This window comes from Cebus imitator, unplaced genomic scaffold (genome assembly GCF_001604975.1).
Source record: "Cebus imitator isolate Cc_AM_T3 unplaced genomic scaffold, Cebus_imitator-1.0 Scaffold25, whole genome shotgun sequence".
In the NCBI taxonomy this organism is placed as follows: domain Eukaryota; kingdom Metazoa; phylum Chordata; class Mammalia; order Primates; family Cebidae; genus Cebus; species Cebus imitator.
Window position 1 is genome coordinate 5083792 of NW_016107340.1, and position 6208 is coordinate 5089999.

The 6208-nt window shown below is 42.3% G+C and overlaps 1 pseudogene; it reads left to right on the forward strand.

The window, feature by feature from the left end:
- Positions 1-3955: 3955 nt before the first annotated feature.
- Positions 3956-5981, forward strand: LOC108300219 (annotated as a pseudogene).
- The last annotated feature ends 227 nt before the right edge of the window (positions 5982-6208 follow it).

Consider the following 6208-nt stretch of genomic DNA (forward strand, 5'->3'; position numbering starts at 1 on the left):
GGGGTTTCACCATGTTGACCAGGATGGTCTCGATCTCTTGACCTCGTGATCCACCCGCCTCGGCCTCCCAAAGTGCTGGGATTACAGGCTTGAGCCACCGCGCCCGGCCTTTCTTATTTGTTTCTAAATGAATTACAGATAGCAGCATACTCCCCTCCAAATACTTTAGTATACATATCATTAGATTCTAGTCCAATATTTTTTTTATTTTTTTCTTTCAAGAGAAACTATATACAATGAAATGTACAAATCTTAACTGTACATTCAATGGATTTTCACAAAGGCATACATCTTTATAACCCAAACTCCTATCAAGATATAAAACTGCTGGAAACCATCATTCTCAGCAAATTAACACAGAAACAGAAAACCAAACACTACACGTTCTCACTCGTAAGTGGGACTTGAATAATGAGAACACATGGACACAGGGAGGGGAACATCACACACAGGTGCCTGTTGGAGTATGAGAAGCAAGGGTAGGGATAGCATTAGAAGAAATACCTAATGTAGACGATGAGTTGATGGGTGCAGCAAACCACCATGGCACATGTATACCTATGTAACAAACCTGCATGTTCTGCACATGTATTCCAGAACTTAAAGTATAATAAAAAATTAAAAAATAAAAGATATGGAAATACCCTAAAAAATGATATAAAACTGAATCTATTTCTTTGGCTTGCCAGCTTTTAACCAATGATCTGTATTTTCATGCCCTAGTAACAATGCGTTTTAAATATTTCAGCTTTATAATATGTTTTATAATCTGGGGCCAGGAGTGATGGCTCAGCCCTGTAATCCCAACACTTTGGGAAGCCTGGAGGGCGGATCAGGAGTTCAAGACCAGCCTGGCCAATATGGCAAAACCCCATCTCTACTAAAAATACAAAAATTAGCCAAGTATGATGATGTACACCTGTAGTACCAGCTACCCAGAAGGCTGAGGCAGGAGAATGGCTTGAACCTGGGAGGCGGAAGTTACACTGAGCTGAGATCGGGCTGCTGCACTCCAACCTGGGTGACAGAGTGAAGCTCTCTCTCAAAAATAAATAAATATAATAAAACCTGTATGCCTTGTTCCTTTTATTACTCTTATTTTCAGAATGATTTTGGCTATTCTGGGATGTTTAACTTTTCTTTTGAATTTTCAAATCAATTTATTTAATCCCCATCCCCACTCCTCACAGAAAAGAAGATGACAGAGGAGGAAGTCGAGGAGAAGGAAGAAGACCCCTGTTGTTATTTTTAACTGACTTGCATGAAGTATAAAGATTAATTTAGGAATGAGTAAAATGTTGTGATATTCAGCCTACCTTTCCACGAACAGGAAATGCCTTTCAACTTAGTCAAAGCCTCTTTCATGTCCCTCAGTCATGTGTCAGAACTTTCTTCATAAAACTCTTGCGTATTTCTTATCAAGTTTATTCTCTTTTAAAATTATTTTTGGTAGTTGTGTCTTTCACATCATACTTTTTAAATTTTTTAAATTATTTTTTAGATTTTTGTGGCTACATGGTAGGTATATATACCATCACACTTTTTTATAGAGATTTTGTATACAGACAACTTAACAAATTTGATTATTGTCAGTAGGAATTTTTCAGTTGATTCTCTTGGGTTTTGATACATGCAGTCATTATTTATAAACAATAATTTTATCTCTTCTTATCCAATTTCCATGTCTCTTTTTTCCTGTATTTGTAATAGCATCAGCTTGTACTGATAGAAGAATGCTTTCATTAGGGAAGCATTAGTGCTTTTTTTTTTTTTTTTTGACACAGAGTCTCCCTCTGTCACCCAGGCTATAGTGCAGTGGCACGATCTCGGCTCACTGCAACTTCTGTGCAACTTCTGCCTCCCAGGTTCAAGCAATTGTTTGCCTCAGCCTCCCGTGGGATTATGGGCACCTGCCACCACACCCGGCCAAATTTTTTGTATTTTTAGTAGAGATGAGGTTGGACCATCTTGACCAGGCTGGTCTTGAACTCCTGACCTTGTGATCCACCTGCCACCGCCTCCCAAAGTGCTGGGATGACAGGCGTGAGCCACTGCACTCGGCATTTTTTTTTTTTTTTTTTTTTTTTTTTTTTTTTTTTTTTTTTTTTTTTTTTTTTTTTTTTTTTGAGACAGAGTCTCCCTCTGCTGCCCAGCTGGAGTGCAGTGACCTGATTGCAGCTCACTGCAACTTCTGCTGCCCAGGTTCAAGCAAATCTTCTGCCTCAGTCTCCAGAGTAGCTGGGACTACAGACACATGCTACCATGTCCAGCTAATTTTTATATTTTTAGTAGAGATGGGGTTTCACCACCTTGGCCAGGCTGGTCTCAAACTGCTGACCTCGTGATCCGCCCACCTCAGCCTCCCAAAGTGTTGGCATTACAGGCGTGAGCCACTATGCCCAGCCTTGTTGCAGCAATTTTTATGTGTTTTAAAACTTTATATTTTTCCTTTAATGTCAAACTCACACTCGAATTAGCTCAAGTACAGTGAACCCTAGATGGAAGCTGAAGAATTAGCATGTAAGCACATAGAATGACTTTCATCTGTGTAACAGTTTTATAAGACCTGCGCTTTTTGTTACTACAATAAGATGCATTGCAGTTTTCCATTTTCCACTTTTTTTATGAAATAGGAAAAAAAAAAAACCCTTGAAATAATTGAATAAATACTTCTGTATAGACAAAGATGGCAAGAGAGCCACAAAGGAACTGATAACATTTAAAAGGCTCTATTATGGGAATTGTATGAAACATGCTTGTCTGATGATGTATAAATGTCTGATTTTACTTTGGCGTTTCTGGGTCTTAACCCACTTTTCCTGTGTCTACTTTCTCTCCTGCTCCATTTGTTCCCGCTTTTCCATCTCAGCCTCTGGACTACGCAGCATGGTGTTTGGACTATTTATCTGGCTTCAGTGTTAGCACCCTCAGGTCTCTGCACCTGGCGTCTGATCTTTCTTGCCAAGCACCTTAGATGTCTGAGGAACTTTGCACTCACTGTGTGCCCCAGGTAACCACTGGCTTCAATGTTAGCATCCTCAGGTCTCTGCACCTGGCGTCTGATCTTTCTTGCCAGACACCCTAGAAGTTTGAGGAACTTTGCACTCACTCTGTGCCCCAGCTGATCACTGGCCTGGGTAGCCCCTGCTCTTTGGGAAAAAACGTTACAGACAGTTGGATGCTTGGTAACACGAAGATAAAGAAGCCAGTATCCTCGCTTTTTTAGGAGGTTTAATCCAGTTGCATAGAGGCAAATGCAGACACAGATAGTACAATAATCTCATAAAAGGAATGAGACACTGGTGTGACTGTTAAGTTCAAAGCAAAAACACTGTGCTTGGAGTGCATTAAATCCAAGTGCATTCCAGAGGAGCTCGGCCAAGGGAACATGCTGATTTGAGCCAGCAAAGCATAGATGAAGGAGGATCCTCCTTCAAAATTTACCTATGGCCCTTCTCCCCCGCGGTTAGTGCTGAGAGTACGGAGTGTGTGCTCCAGGGTCGAAACACACATTTATTATTTTAAAAAAAAAAAATTTTTTTTTAATCTAAAAACATCTTTTTTAAAACCCCCAAAATTTTACAAAAAGCCGCGTCTCCCCCGCCAGACACTTTTTTTTTTTTCTTCCTCTTTTATGAAATAACCCTGTGAAGCGGCCGAGACCGATCCGCCCGCCAGCGACACAGCAGCAGCTCCAGGAGGGAACCAAGAGACCGAGGCCTTGCCGCTGCCCGGACCCGACACCGCCACCCTCGCTCCCGGCTGGCAGCCCGCAGTCCGCTGCAGCGGGTTCGCCCAGCCCTGGGGCTGTTGAGTAGTTTTCGATTCCGGGTGATTTTTGTCCCTCTGCGCTTGCCCCCGCACCCCTCCCCCCAGCTCCAGCCCCTGGCACCGGCACTCGCCTTCCTCTCACAGAACGGTTGCGGCCTGTGGCCCTGCAGGCAGCCGTCGGTAGATGAACCCCAGCGCCCCCGGCAACCTTATGGCCTCGCTCTACGTGGGGGACCTCCACCCCGACGTGACCGAGGCGATGCTCTACGAGTTGTTCAGCCCTGCCGGCCCAATCCTCTCCAGCCGGGTCTGCAGGGACATGATCACCCGCGGCTCCTTGGGATACGCATATGTGAACTTCCAGCAGCCCGCAGACGCTTAGCGTGCTTTGGACGCTATGAATTTTGATGTTATAAAGGGCAAGACAGTACGCATCAGGTGGTCTCAGCCTGATCCATCACCTAGGAATACAACTTTGCAAAAGTGGAGTGGGCAACATATTCATTAAAAATCTAGGCAAATCCATTAATAATAAAGCACTGTATGATACATTTTCTACTTTTGATAACGTCCTCTCATGTAAGGTAGTTTGTGATGAAAATGGTTCCAAGGGCTATGGATTTGTACACTTTGAGACGCAGGAAGCAGCTGAAAGAGCTATTGAAAAAATGAATGGAATGCTCCTAAATGATCGCAAAGTTTTGTTGGACAATTTAAGTCTTGTAAAGAACGAGAAGCTGAATTTGGACCTAGGACAAAACAGTTCACCAATGTTTACATCAAGAATTTTGGAGAAGACATGGATGATGAGCTCCTTAAGCATCTCTTTGGCGAGTTTGGGCTTGCCTTAAGTGTGAAAGTAATGACTAATGAAAGTGGAAAATCCAAAGGATTTGGATTTGTAAGCTTTGAAAGGCAAGAATATGCACAGAAAGCTGTGGATGAGATGAATGGAAAGGAGCTCAATGGGAAACAACTTTACGCTGGTCAAGCTCAGAAAAAGGTGGAACGGCAGACGGAGCTTAAGTGCAAATTTGAACAGATGAAGCAAGATAGGATCACTAGATACCAGGATGTTAATCATTATGTGAAAAATCTTGATGATGGTATTAATGATGAGCGTTTCCGGAAAGAGTTTTCTCCATTTGGCACAATCACTTGTGCAAAGGTTATGATGGACAGTGGTCGCAGCAAAGGGTTTGGCTTTGTATGTTTCTCCTCCCCAGAAGAAGCCACTAAAGCAGTTACAGAAATGAACGTAGAATTGTGGCCACAGAGCCATTGTATGTAGCTTTAGCTCAGTGCAAAGAAAGGCACCAGGCTCACCTCACTAACAAGTATATGCAGAGAATGGCAAGTGTACGAGCTGTGCCCAAACCGGTAAGCAACCCCTACCAGCCTGCACCTCTTTCAGGTTACTTCATGGAAGCTATCCTACATACTCAGAACCATGCTGCATACTATCCTCCTAGCCAAATTGCTCAACTAAGACCAAGTCCTCGCTGGACTATGCGGGGTGCCAGACCTTATCCTTTCCAAAATATTCCCGTTGCTATCTACCCAGCTGCTCCTATACCACCATTTAGTACTATGAGACCAGCTTTTTCACAGGTTCCACAAGTCATGTCAACACAGCATGTTGCTAACACATCAACACAGACAGTGGATCCACATCCTACAGCTGCAGCTGCTGCAGCTACTCCTGCTGTCAGCATGGTTCCTCGGCATAAATATGCTGCAGGAGTTTCCAATCCTTAGCAACATCTTAATGCACAGCCACAAGTTACAGTGCAACAGCCTGCTGTTCATGTACAAGGTCAGGAATCTTTGACTGCTTCTATATTGGCATCTGCCCCTCCTCAAAAGCAAAAGCAAATATTGGGTGAATGGCTGCTTCCTCTTGTTCAAGCCATGAACCTTACTCTTGCTGGTAAAATCACTGGCATGTTGTTGGAGATTGACAATTCAGAACTTCTTCATATGCTTGAGTCTACAGAGGTCGTTCTAAGGTCAATAAAGCTGTAGCTGTACTGCAAGCCCACCAAGCCAAAGAGGCTGCCTAGAAAGCAGTTAACAGTGCCACCAGTGTTCCAGCTGTTTAAAATTGATCAGGGACCACAAAAAGAAACTTGTGCTTCACCGAAGAAAAATATTTAAACATCGAAAAACTTAAATATTATGGAAAAAAAATCGCAAAATATAAAATACATTTTAAAAAGAAAAGGAAACTTTGAAACTTATGTACCGAGCAAATTCCAGGTCTAAAAAACATAATGCTAGTCCTAGATTACTTTAGATTTTTTTTTTAAACCCACAAAAAATGGTAAAATATAAAAACAAATTAATGTTTTAAAGGACCCTGGGAAAAAGAGTTTTCAGGAAAGTACAAAAATTTAAAGCAGTCCTCTCTTTAATTTTGTAATTCTTTACTGTAGAA